A 12,874-nucleotide genomic window follows, 5' to 3' on the forward strand; every position below is an offset into this window, starting at 1 on the left:
GTACACACATCTGGCAGCGAGAGGCTATAACGAGAAGCATCACTGCCCCCCACCCTCGACGAGTGAGGAGCAGCTAAATAACTAAACGAACATGTATTTGTGGTTGCGGTTCTTAAGCGTGATGATGTATCATTATTACTGGAGACAAAGGCAAAAACTCACCCAGAATGTTTACTTAGACCAGAGAAACCCGACTAGCTATGAAGCTCTTTTTCACTGGTATCCAGTATGGGCACAGGGTCAGAAAGTTACCCACCTCGTGTACTGTACTTGACCTCGTGTGCTGTGCCGGGCTTCACAGGTGCTATTCGCTAACAGCACTTGCCCCGACTGTCTGTTGAGGCTAAATAGGGGGCGGGGTTGATCCTTGTCTTTGACAGGCCACGTGCTTCCGGTCACATGGTACATGTGTCTTCCGAGGGTGCCACACAAGCGTGGTTAATCCGCAAACCGGCGAGATACACTCACAGATAATTGGTTTTCCTGTGTAGTGGGTACAAACTAGAGCGAGACTTCTCTCTTGGAGGCAACACGTTTATTTCCCAATAGCGATACAGAACACAGAGGGGTACGGCCCCTTCCACCCACTACACTAGGGAGGTATATCCTCCTCACTGGCGTGCCCTATACATTCGGGACTAATGTCTATAGGGTCTTTTTCGATTTAAAGTTGTCGTGACTGCAGGGATTCATCTTCTTGGTTCTTTCGGTAAAGTCACGTAGAATGGAAATAATAAAATAAAACATAATAAAATAATTCTCACGACGTTTCGGCCACAACGCAAGCAGCCGTCCTCAGGTGAAGAACAGGTCTGTCGAGACGACAGAGTCTGAATGACACACCCCAGGCTTGGACCGTCTATTTAAGCTGGGAGGAGGAAGAGCGCATTGACAAAATAATTTGCATATCAAGAGGAATTTCAGCATATTTATGGGAAATGCAGATATGCGATTAGTACTACTTGTGAAATGCGTAGGTTTGGCGAGGGGTTTAAAGTTATGTTTTGCCTGTGCATTATGCAGGATTATCAGCATCAAAGGGAGGGGATAGGGGGAAGCATTAATAAAGGGAAGGAATGTTAATAGTCTGTAGCTGCAGTAACTAAATCACCACGTAAACAACTAAAGTATAAACTACATAGTATCATCAGTATACTAAATATACTCTCCAATAAGCTGAGCTACTAACAGTAAGTAATACATTACAATTCTATGTCGCAAAAAATATAATATGCTTCCAGCTAAACTTTATTCTCTTACATCACACGGGTCTACACCGTACTATATACTGCCATAGACAAACCCAACATTAAATTATATACTGTATTACTATAGGTATAGGGTGGTGTAGGCACCACCCTATACCTATGTGTGTGCCTCCCTAACAAGAACAACAATAAACGCTACAAAAAGTAAGTGCCCGACATAAATACACCAGCCCACCTGTACAAATTTACACAAAATACATAATAACACAAAACAAGCAATGCGCGAAGCCCATCACCCCCCCCCCGCATTGTGTACCATAACGAACAATTTAATAAAGGCAAAAAGGAAATGGCCAACAGTGTGCGGTACTCAATGAGCGGTGTGCGGCGAGTGTATGTGGTTGGCGGGGTGGGGGTCAAGAGAATCCGGAATCGAGGGGCTTTGGACCGAGTCCTTGTCGCCGGACCCCCGGTGGAGGCGGGGGGGGTAGGCAAGTGTGGTGGAGCAGCAGGTTCCGCATATGGAGCATCCGGCAGAGCAGAGGAGCTCCCTGTGGCCAGAGCCGGGGGAGCAGAGGCCGGCGGCGTTAGGCGCGGCATCAGTTGTGCGGCGTCTGGAGAAGGCATAGGCTTCTGCTGAAGATTATCATCAGCAGGCACATAACCCGGCTCGTCAGACACATCACACACTCGGCCCTGGATTTGTGGAGGCGAGACAGGGTCGTGCGGGGCATCGAATGGCTTGAGGCGCGACGGGTGCACGAACCAGCAGCGGCGACCCCAGCGAATCTGAACGCACTGCGGATGGACAATGCGGACCACAACGACCGGCCCTCTCCAGGGCTTGAACAATTTGTGTGACGTCCCCACCAGAACCTGTGGGCAGTGGAGCCATGCCTTGTCTCCGGCCCTCCACACATGTTGCGAAGTACGCAGGCCCTGCAGACGTTCATTGGCCAATTGGCGCGAATCAGAGTTCACCCTCAAAGCTTCCCGTGCCTTGGTCAGCTTTTGAATATTAAAGCGGACGGAGTCGGAAATTTTGGACGCGGCTTAACGTCGATAGGGGGGTCGTGGTCCCTGCCATACATGAGTAAGAAAGGCGAATAGCCTGTGGACGCGTGAAGGGCCATACGGTACGCAGCTAAGAAGCCCGGAATGCGTAAGTCCCAGTCCTGCTGAGATTCACTGACCTGGTGGCTGAGCATAGCTGTGAGCGTCCGGTTCAGATGCTCAACCATACCATCCGTTTGGGGGTGGTACGGTGATGTCCGAATTGTGTGAGAGTGAGAGTACACCGCCACCGCTCATGGGGAGCCAGTGACGCAGTGGATAAGCGCGCTACGCTACAAACTCGGTGGCACAAGTTTGATTCCCGCTCACGGCCAACACCAGTAACGTTTATCTGAAAGAGTGCTGGGCCTCTCCGAAGTCGACTGAGACTCAAATGACTACCTGGTGCGGTGTGTAAACATCGCCACTCGGGAGACGAAGGCAGTCAGGCTGTGGTGCTCGCTGACAGCACTTGCCCCAACAGTATGTTAAGGCTATACGGGGGATCTTCGTATTTGTTGGAAGAATGAGTGTATGAGTGAGTGGATTTTTGTATGTTCTCTCCCTATTCTGCAGAGTTAGTGTGAGTGATACCTATAGGACTCTTTTTTGGCAGTATCAAGAATATAGGATGTGTTAAGATGTTCAAACACCAAATGTACGTATGTTGAACTTATTTCGTACCAGATGTAGCCAACCATGTTTATGGGAGGTGCGGGGTAAGGACAATAAACTAAACGAAAAAAGCAGTTCTAAAGAAATGAGTTTGTCAATCTAGATGATTTAAGAGTGCATAGCTCGAGTGGCTTCCTAGTATCGGGTAAGAAGAGCGTTCCAGACGGCCGCAGAAGCGCATCTGAAAGTGCGCAATGTGAGTGATCATCTTTGTTTCATGGTTAGCCAAAAGGCGCTGCTGTGAGGATGACTGGAGTTTGCGTGATGGTTTATGCTCCTTGACGAAATCAGCAAGGTATTGTGGTTCATTTGTGGCAAGCACTTTGTGTGTAATAAGACATCATAATGTATGATTTCCTCTTGTTCTGCAGTGTAACTGTGCAGGGCCGGATGACGGTTCTTGTAGGCCCTAGGCACTTCTATTTCGTAGGCCTTCAATGATAACTCTTTAGATTTGGTACTGCTACTGCCCCATGTCACTACCGCCGCTGCGCTGTACTTTGTTCAGCCGCTGGACAGACGTCGTTACCGATACATTAATTATTTAGTCCATGCCCTCATTCGACGGGAGCGTGCTGTGTGCCGCAAATAAGCAAATTTAATTTAAAATTATTCAAGAAACAACAAGGTAAGTCTAAAAATATGATAAGTGAAATTTTCTTCAACTATTATGTACTCTGATAATTATTGTGTTAAGGTGCAAATGACGACGCGGAGGCAGGTCTTCATGTAAGGGCTTGCGCTGGTTTATTAAAAAGGATTGAGACAACTTCACCAGAGGAAGGTGCCCTACACTGGGTCCTTCACTGACCCTCGGCTGTGTCTGTCCCTAGCTCGGCTAGCTCTTGGGCTCTCTCCCTCAAGTCGGATCGGGGGATCAACCAACACCGACTGACCGGGGAGAGCAGCACCTTCCACAACTCCAGCCGGCTTCTCTCCAGGCTCCGTGAACTCTACCCCTGGCTGTCTCTTTAACCTCTCTCCATCCTGGGCTCCCACAACGACCCCGCTTTCGTCACGGGGTCCCCCTTAAGTACTACGAGGAGACATGACGCCATCGCACTGCCCAGCGCGCGTGACGTCACGTCACGTGACGTCATCGCACCGCACAGCACGCATGACATCACGTCCCCATATTACTCCTCTACATTTGTATCGGATGACGCAGCTTTAAAAGGATGCTAATTATTTTCATCGATAACAAATTCAATGTTCTGGCAAGACGACCTCGTGGCAACCGCCATATTGTTTTACTTTTGTTTAAGCTCAACGATTTGTTTGACTGTTATTTTAGAGTGTAATATGCCTCACTTACCAGTCAACGACCTGTTACCACAGCAAATACATTCAATGAGCAGCCATATAAATATATTTATTCAAGAAGATATCTTGGTTACATTTTTTTATCAAACAAACAAAACGTGGTAAAAAAGTTTTCATTGGCCCTTTAGTTTTCGTCAGAGGTGGAGAAAACGGACATATAACTGCATTTGGCGAATGCCGCGTAGTTGCTCTTGAGGTAGACCAACTTCTCCACCGAACTGGGCGCCAAGCTGTTCCTGAGCTTGCTGTGTATGAAGCCCATAGTTGAGAAGTTGCACTCCGAGGCTGCAGAGGATGTCGCCATTGTGAACAGCTTGACGTCGATCTTCTGAAGATCGGGCGAGGCCACGCCGTCAGACTGCCAATACTGCAAAGGTGTCTTACATCCCTTGAGCAGCACAATGAATCTAAACCCGCCGGCATCCTTCTCCTGCGGCGCCGAAATGACGTACTCGATGAGCTGCATAAAGAGCGCCTCTCGCCTCTCGTCATCAATCGCCATCTCATCGTCGATCGGTGTCTTCAGTAAGATGTTCTCCAGCTCTTTTCGATTAGCCGGGCTCAAGCCCTCTCCAATGAAGCGGGGATATAACAGATACACCAGTCCATGGGCCTTTCCATACATGAACTGAAAGCGACTTGCTGACAACTTGATCAGGTAGTTGATCTCTTCAGTGCTCTCATGGCCGTTTTTGTGCAGCTTGGCAAACTCAGCAGGGAGGGCGTGAACTTTCGGCAAGACTTCAGAGACTAGTATGGAATCGGATTGATATTTGACAATGGGTCGATGGGCGTGAGAATGGCAAAGGACTTCTGCAACAGAGAGACGAAGTCGTCGCTCGTAATAATGGTCTTGATTCGCATGCGCTCGGATTTCTGAGCTGCCGTCCCCTTGATGAAGTCGCGAGCTGTGACAATGGAATGCAGAATCCTCTCCAATGACAACAGCATCTCGCAACAGCCTTTGATCATTACGAACGTGTAGGAGCCGGCCAGACCAATGCTCAAAAGCCAAGGATCTTATGTTCAGCCTGCAGGTGTGCCTCGAGAACATAACTGTTGTGAAATAATTTGACCGTGTCCTTGCACCCCACGATGAACTCAAGCAGGTACTCAAATGGATAGTCGATCGGGTATGTGTGTTCTGATTGGCCGGCTTTCCTCGTTTTCGTGGCAGAGAATATGTCCTTGACAAGCAAATGTAGACCATGCGACGAGCTGTACCCACGCATTCTTGTTGGTTGATGTGTTGTCGGTGACCGCGCCAGCGAATGTAGTCTTCGGATGGGACGCCATCACACGTTGAAGATCCGAGGCGATCCAGTCAGCGTTGTGACCCTTCTCTCTAGTGGATACCGACTCGAGAAACAACGTCGTGGACGGCAATGTGACCATTTAGTTCACATTCGGATCATTCTTGATGTTTGACCACACATCAGATGTCAGGCAATGGTCTCATTGTCCCGGACGGTGTCAACCTTCTTATTCATGTCGTTGTACACCCTGTCGAGCAATTGTCCGGCCAGCCTCTTCCTGTTCGGCAGCAGTGCATCTGGGCAAAGGGCCTCCACAGCGATTACCAGGTTCTCCTCCTCGACCCGCTGGAACGACGTGCCCGAGACAAAGTAATGCATTGCTATGGCCTGCTCGAACTTCTCCTTCATCGAGCTTGGGTATTAGGTGATCTTTGATCGATCCTTGCTTCATCAACGAAGCATTCGATGTAGATGGAATTGAGCTGCCGCTTGCCTTCGATGGCTTCGCCCGCTTCTTGTTCGACGCATACCACTCAGGACGATCATCTCTCTCGGTGCCATTCATTGCCCTCCGAAAAGCGGCACATGCATTCAGGTGCCTCATCGCCTGCTCACTCGTCTTGTGATGGTTGAATCTGGTGCGACAATGTTTGCAGACGGCACTCTTCAACTTGTGCGATTCCGGATCTTCGGCGAAGTAGTGCCAAAACTGGCCCATCGAGTGTCCTCTGGCCTTCCCTGCATTTGCCGACGCCTCGTCGGCCACTTCATCCTTCTCCGCATCGGCCACTCCATCATTCTCCATCACAATTACGACATCACTATTACATTCTTCGCAATCGAGTAAATCCTCATTCAGGTCCTGATCCATGATCCTGCTCGTGGTGCAAATTGGGTTCTTTGATGACACTAGTAACTGAGGTAATGCCAATATGTTTGATTTCCGGTCACCGGCCTTCCGCAGTCTTCCTGCAAAACCTCACCCTAACTGGCCCTTCGGGATTTTGAGGTTTTAAAAATGTAAACCTTATCAAACCTAATTGTTTTAAACCTCGCCTTGCCACCCATGGCTTTCGTGCCTACTGTGTCTAGGGCCTAATAAAAGTGTAATGCGAGCATAAACGGGGTGGTTACTGGCCCCTGCGCCAATCATACGGAGCGTGTGGGAGGAGCCACTGCTCACCTCGGCTCCAATGGGAGACGAGGTGAACGAGGGGCGGAGATGGGGGCAGTACAGGAAGGAGGAGTCAGGGTCACGTGATGGGAAGGATATAGGGAGAGAGCCGGAAGAGATCGGGGAGTTGGAACGGAGCGAGAATAGGGGAAGCCACACTGGGCAGTGCGGGAGGAGCGGCGCCATCTGCCACGTGGTCGGAGACCTACGCACACCGTTGGCCAGCGGTGTGCGTGGGGTAGATGGAGCTAGCGGTGTGTGTGTGAGGGGCTAGCAGAGTGTGCAGGGCACACGTGGCTAGTGAGTGACTAGCGGAGTGTGCGGGACACACGGAGCGAGCGGTGTGGCTGGCGGCGTGTGTGGGGCACACGGAGAGAGCGGAGCGGCCACCAGCGAGTGCGGCCCACACGGAGCGTGCGCGGGGTGCGCGGCGGAGGCGGCGCGGGTCCGGTCGAGGACCCGCGGGGTGCGATACGAAGAACCTAAATAAACGACAATGGAGACTAAGAGAGCCTGACAGAGTCGTTTATTACATTGGTGTCAGAAGTGGAACGTGATGTCTAAACATCTCAAGAAAAAGAATATACCAGCACCATCTTCAGAAGACGAAGAGGATCTTCCTCCGGCGGTAGCAGTCCCGACCATGGAAGGCGTGGGCGAAGTGGCGGCGAGCGACACGCCAGGAGTACAAGATGTCGTCGGGTCGGCCAGACGGCTGGCGACACGTGGCAGTCCAGCTTGATTCGCTGCGGGTCGTTCTGCTGCAATTACTCACCCTGGTGGCGCCAGCAATGATGCCGGATCGCCCAAGTGGGGAGCCTTCGAGTGAGGCCGAGACGTCCGCCATTGGGGCCTGTGCGACGCTTCCCGCCCTCTCCGACACGCGGCAAGACGCCGCCATCTTGGGTGTGGTCGGGGACGAACGGCGGGAAGCCGACATCTTGTCGCCTCCACCGCGGGAAGCCGCCATCTTGCCCCCGCCGCATGGAGACGCCATCTTGTCGCCACCGCGTAGAACACCTGTGGCGGAAGACGGCGACTCGGAGTCCCGCAGCCATCGTCTGACGACGGTTAAGGAGTTCTCAATTGGCGGCGTTTGGAGTGCATTTGCCTGCCGTTTTGAGGTGGTGGTCTGATCCGCCAAGTGGACGGATGCGGAAGCCTTGGAGGTCCTGCCGACGCTCCTGGACGACGAGTCTGTGAGATTCTTCCGCTCCATCAAGGCTGCGAGGAAGACGACGCTGAAAGGAGTGGTCGAGGAAATGGCGGAGACTTACGAGCCCCCAGACGATGCACATCGCAGATTCGTGCAGCGCCAATGGGCACCAGAAGAATCGCCAGTGGCTTTCCGGGGCGCTGTGTTAGAGCTGGCTATGGCCGCATATCCGGACACGGAGCCCGACTTGCCTTTAATATTGGGCAAGATGTTGGAGCTGTCCAGGGATTTGGGCATCCCCATGCCGGTGTGCAGCCATGACCAGCTGACCTCCCGGATGGCAGCCAAGTGCCTGGACGCGCAATTCAACCTACGCCGGTGGAAGCAGGTCACGGCCTGGACGGGGAGCCCCAACATCGAAGGTGGTACCGCCGGGTGGGATCCGTCCAAAGCCGTCTACGTATGGGACGAGAGGGGGCCTGAGGAGCTGGCGGTAGCTTTGGCACAGTGGGCTACTCGAAAGGGAGCGGAGTTGCGCTCGGGCCCACCGCTGCGGGATCGGCGAGACAGAGGGGGAGCCGGACGACGAGCCGACTCGTTGTGCTTTCGCTGCGGCCGTCGGGGACATTTGCAAGTCGGTACGCATCAGACACCCGGCAAGGCCTGTCATCTCATGCATCACCGTCACTATGGGGTCCGGGAGACATTCCTAACAGGGGGGCGCTGAGAGATCCGCGTTGCTCGCTGACGCAGTGGCGGAAATTGGCGCAGAGGGTGGTTGCGGCCGCTACTGGGTCGTCGACTGTGCCGGGCTCGATCCAACGGGTCGATGTGCGCATTTTGGTGGACTCGGGTGTGTCCGCGACCATTATCTCCGACGTGATATTCCATCTCCTGTCCTTTCCACCGGGGCGGGTACAACCGGTTTACGACTCGTGCATAGCGGCGAACGGAGGGAGTATGGGCATAGTGGGTCAGGTGGACGCGAATATATCGGTTGGGGGTGTTTCGGCTTCAGGGACAGTGTTGATCTCCAGGTCCCTCGTGGTGCCATGCTTATTGGGGACCGATTTTCTGGCGGAAATGCCCATTCAGATAAGGGTGGATCAGAATTGTATTGAATTACCGGGGAGCCAGAAAATTTCCCTCTTGCGGTCACCGTGGGGCCAGTCCGCTCCTGACCGCCAGGTGCAGGCGCTGTCCGAGGTTTCGGTTGACATTCCACCTGGCTCGCAGATGCTTATTCCGCTGCGGTATCGGAAGCCGGTGCCGGGAATCGAGGGCGCAGTGGGCGTGTTGCTGTCACCGTCCAAAGCGTTTATGGGTGGCTTGACGCTGGTCACAGCACAGATGATTGTTTGTCCGGGTCAGCCTCCCTTTTTGCAAGTGTTGAATGGGAACGGGGAAAATGTCATTGTGCCGGCCGGGACGGTTTTGGCACATGCTATGACTGCCTTCATGGCCCATGACGATTGGGGCCACCGGGACCTCATAGGGGGGGTCTCGACCTCGACGGCACAGGATAATCGATGGATTGCCGAGTTGTGCCAGGAAAATGCGTCCTTGACTGCGGACCAACGGTCCGCGCTTCGCGCGCTGTTGGGGAAGTATTCGGAAGTCTTTAGTTCGGACGATTTCGATCTGGGATGCACGTCGTTGCTCTCCCACCATATTGATACGGGGGATGCCGCTCTGATTCGGATGAACCCACACCGGTTGAGTCCGGCGGAGCGGGATCATGTACGCGGCGCAGTGGAGGATATGCTGGCCCCTAACATTATTTCCCCGTCAAACAGTCCGTGGGGCACTCCAGTGGTCCTTGTGAAGAAAAAGGATGGGAAATTCCGATTTTGTGTCGATTTCTGCAGGTTAAATAAGGTGTCGGTTGCGGACGCGTACCCCCTGCCGCGTATGGATGATTCCCTTGATGCCTTGTCTGGAGCGCAATTTGTTTCTACTCTTGATCTCTCGTCGGGATTCTGGCAGCTTCCCCTGGACGAGTCCTCGAGGGAAAAGATGGCTTTCCGTACGCCGCAGGGCTTGTTTCAGTGTAATTGTCTTCCCATGGGCTTGAACGCCGCCCCCGCGACGTTCCAGCGGTTGATGGAGCTCGTGTTGACAGGTCTGCAGTGGGACACGTGTTTGATATATTTGGATGATGTTATCGTCTTCAGCCACACGTTTGACGGACATCTTCGGTAATTGGACGCGGTATTTGCTAGGATGCGTTCCGCCAATTTGAAATTTAAGCCCAAAAAGTGTCACCTGTTGCAATGATCCATGCGCTATTTGGGCCACATAGTCAGTTGGGACGGGGTGGCCACGGACCCGGAGAAGACGGCGTGCGTCCGAAACTGGCCGACTCCGTCCACAGTGGGGGACGTGCGTCGGTTCATTGGGTTCGCTTCCTATTACTGCAGGTTCGTTCCAAACTTCGCCACGATCGCTGGGCCGTTGCACCTCCTTACGGCAAAGGGCCGGAGGTTCAGCTGGGGGCCGACGGAGGAGGCGGCGTTTCAGGGCATAAGCGATCGTTTGGCGTCGGCACCGACGCTGGACTATCCTGATATTACTCAGCCTTTTATTCTCGATACTGATGCTAGTGACACCGGGATTGGGGCCGTTCTGTCCCAGTCTAAGGGCGGTGTCGAACGCGTGGTGGCTTACGGTAGCCACGTGCTATCTCCGGCAGAGACCCGCTATTGCGTTACTCGTCGGGAACTCTTGGCTATAGTGCATTTTCTTCGTCAATATCGCCCGTATTTATAAGGCCATAAGTTTATCGTGCGCACGGACCATGCGGCTTTGCAATATTCCCTGAGGGTTGACCAAACGTCTGGCCAATTGGCTCGATGGTTGGAAACTTTGCAGGAGTTTTCGTTTGAGATTCAGTATCATAAAGGATCGCGTCACGCAAATGCGGACGCGCTCTCCAGATTGCCGCAGGGTCCCCCTTGCACCTGTGCTTCGGGCACGAATAGGTGCACGCGGGTTCAGCCCCCGCGGCCTGTTATGTCTGCTGTGGAGGTGCCTGAGGCTCCCGCATGTCCGGAACCTCTTGATGGGGTTTTGAAATTGCCGCGTTCTGTATGGGTTCACGAGCAATTGCTCGATGAGTCACTGGGGGCCTTGCGGGGTCGGGCTGCGAAGGAGAGAGGAGGGCCGCTGTCCAATGGGACGCCGGGAGCTGCTCTCCGTGATGGCCTGTTGATGTGGAGGGAAGGCTTGCAAGATCGCTGGCGTCTTGTTGTACCGTCGTCGTTGCGATATGAGTTGATTTGGACTCTGCACTCTGAGAAGTTGTTACATCTCGGGGTGCAGAAAACTTTGTTGACGTTACAGCGGGATTATTTTTGGCACGGCATGACGACTGATGTTGTTGGGCACATTCGGGCATGTTCTGACTGTGCCCGGCGGAAGCCGCCTAAACACCCATATCTTCCACCAGTGCAGTCCATACAGGTGTCACGGATTAACGAGTTGGTGGCCTTGGATATTTTGGGGCCCTTTCCACCGTCCGCCCGGGGGAATAAATTTTTGTTGGTCAGGGTGGAATATCTTTCCCGCTGGCCGATGGCCTGGCCCTTGGCCGACCAGTCAGCGGCATCTATCACGGAGGCGTTCCTGTTCGGATACGTAATGGACAAAGGGGCACCGGAGATGTTGCTCACAGACCAAGGGCTTCCAAACTGTTGAGCGAGGTGTGCGCTGCACTGGGGACCAAGACGGTTCGGACGTCTCCCTACCATCCGCAAATGGATGGGATGGTGGAACGGCTGAATCGGACACTGTCGGCCATGCTCTGTAATACAGCTAGCGAAAAGCAGGCTGATTGGGATTTGCATATCCCTGGGGTGCTCTCCGCATACCGGATGACGCCACATGCGTCGACGGGGTACTCACCTTTCTTTTTGATATACGGCCGCGAGAATGTGCCGCCGGTGGAAGTGCAACTGGGCATGGGGGCGAAGGGTCCTGTTAAGCCTCTCCCTGAGTATATTTGGGACACCGTTCATCGCGAGGTGGCCCGATTGGCTACGGCCAAGACCCAGGCCCGGAACGAACGTTGTGCACGGCGCTCGCATGGTGAGTCCCCATGGCGAGTGGGGGACATGGCCTGGCTGCACTGCCCACAGGTACCGGTGGGGACCTCCCCTAAGTTGCACAAACCGTGGCAGGGGCCGGTTGTGCTTATTGAGGTTCCTAGTCCGCAGTTCGCGCGTGTTCGGTTCAGATCGCGGCGCTGGTACGTTCATACGTCTCGATTGAAACCCTACGTGGCCCCGCGGGTGGAAGCATGTTGCCTTGCCGGTGTCTGTCGCGGCCGACGTGCCACTGACCTTACCTGTTCAACCTGCAAGCGCGCCTGTCATGCCTCCTGTAGACGGACCGGCTGTGATCCTGCCGGACACAGGGATTCCTGCACCGGGTGGGCCTACCACGGTGACGGGGACACTTGGCCCCGCTGCCCCTCCAACCCCGCCGTGGGTGCGGTTGCAGGAGGCCCCGACGATGGGCCTCTCTGGGGAACGAGACGCTGGGATTGACAGGCCTCCACCAGCGGCGGGCGGTTCCAGTCCCGCCGCTCCTAAAACCCTGTCAAGATCACGGTCTGTGCGGGGGCCGTCCCCCGTGCAGGACGGGCCGGCGACTTGTACTCGTTCTAAGTCCCTCCCCTTTCGCTAATTGTTGTTGTTCTAATCTCCGTTATGTCGTGTTTCCTGATTGTCATGTTGTTGCTCGCATTATTATTGTTCTGCTGCAGCCGGGGACGGCTGGCTTTTTCATCAGGGGGGGGGGTCATGTAATGCGAGCATAAACGGGGTGGTTACTGGCCCCTGCGCCAATCACACGGAGCGTGTGGGAGGAGCCACTGCTCACCACGGCTCCAATGGGAGACGAGGTGAACGAGGGGCGGAGACGGGGGCAGTACGGGAAGGAGGAGTCAGGGTCACGTGATGGGAAGGATATAGGGAGAGAGCCGGAAGAGATCGGGGAGTTGGAACGGAGCGAGAATAGGGGAAGCCAC

Source organism: Lampetra planeri, chromosome 36, assembly GCF_965212315.1.
Source record: "Lampetra planeri chromosome 36, kcLamPlan1.2.h2, whole genome shotgun sequence".
Taxonomy (NCBI): Eukaryota; Metazoa; Chordata; class Hyperoartia; order Petromyzontiformes; family Petromyzontidae; genus Lampetra; species Lampetra planeri.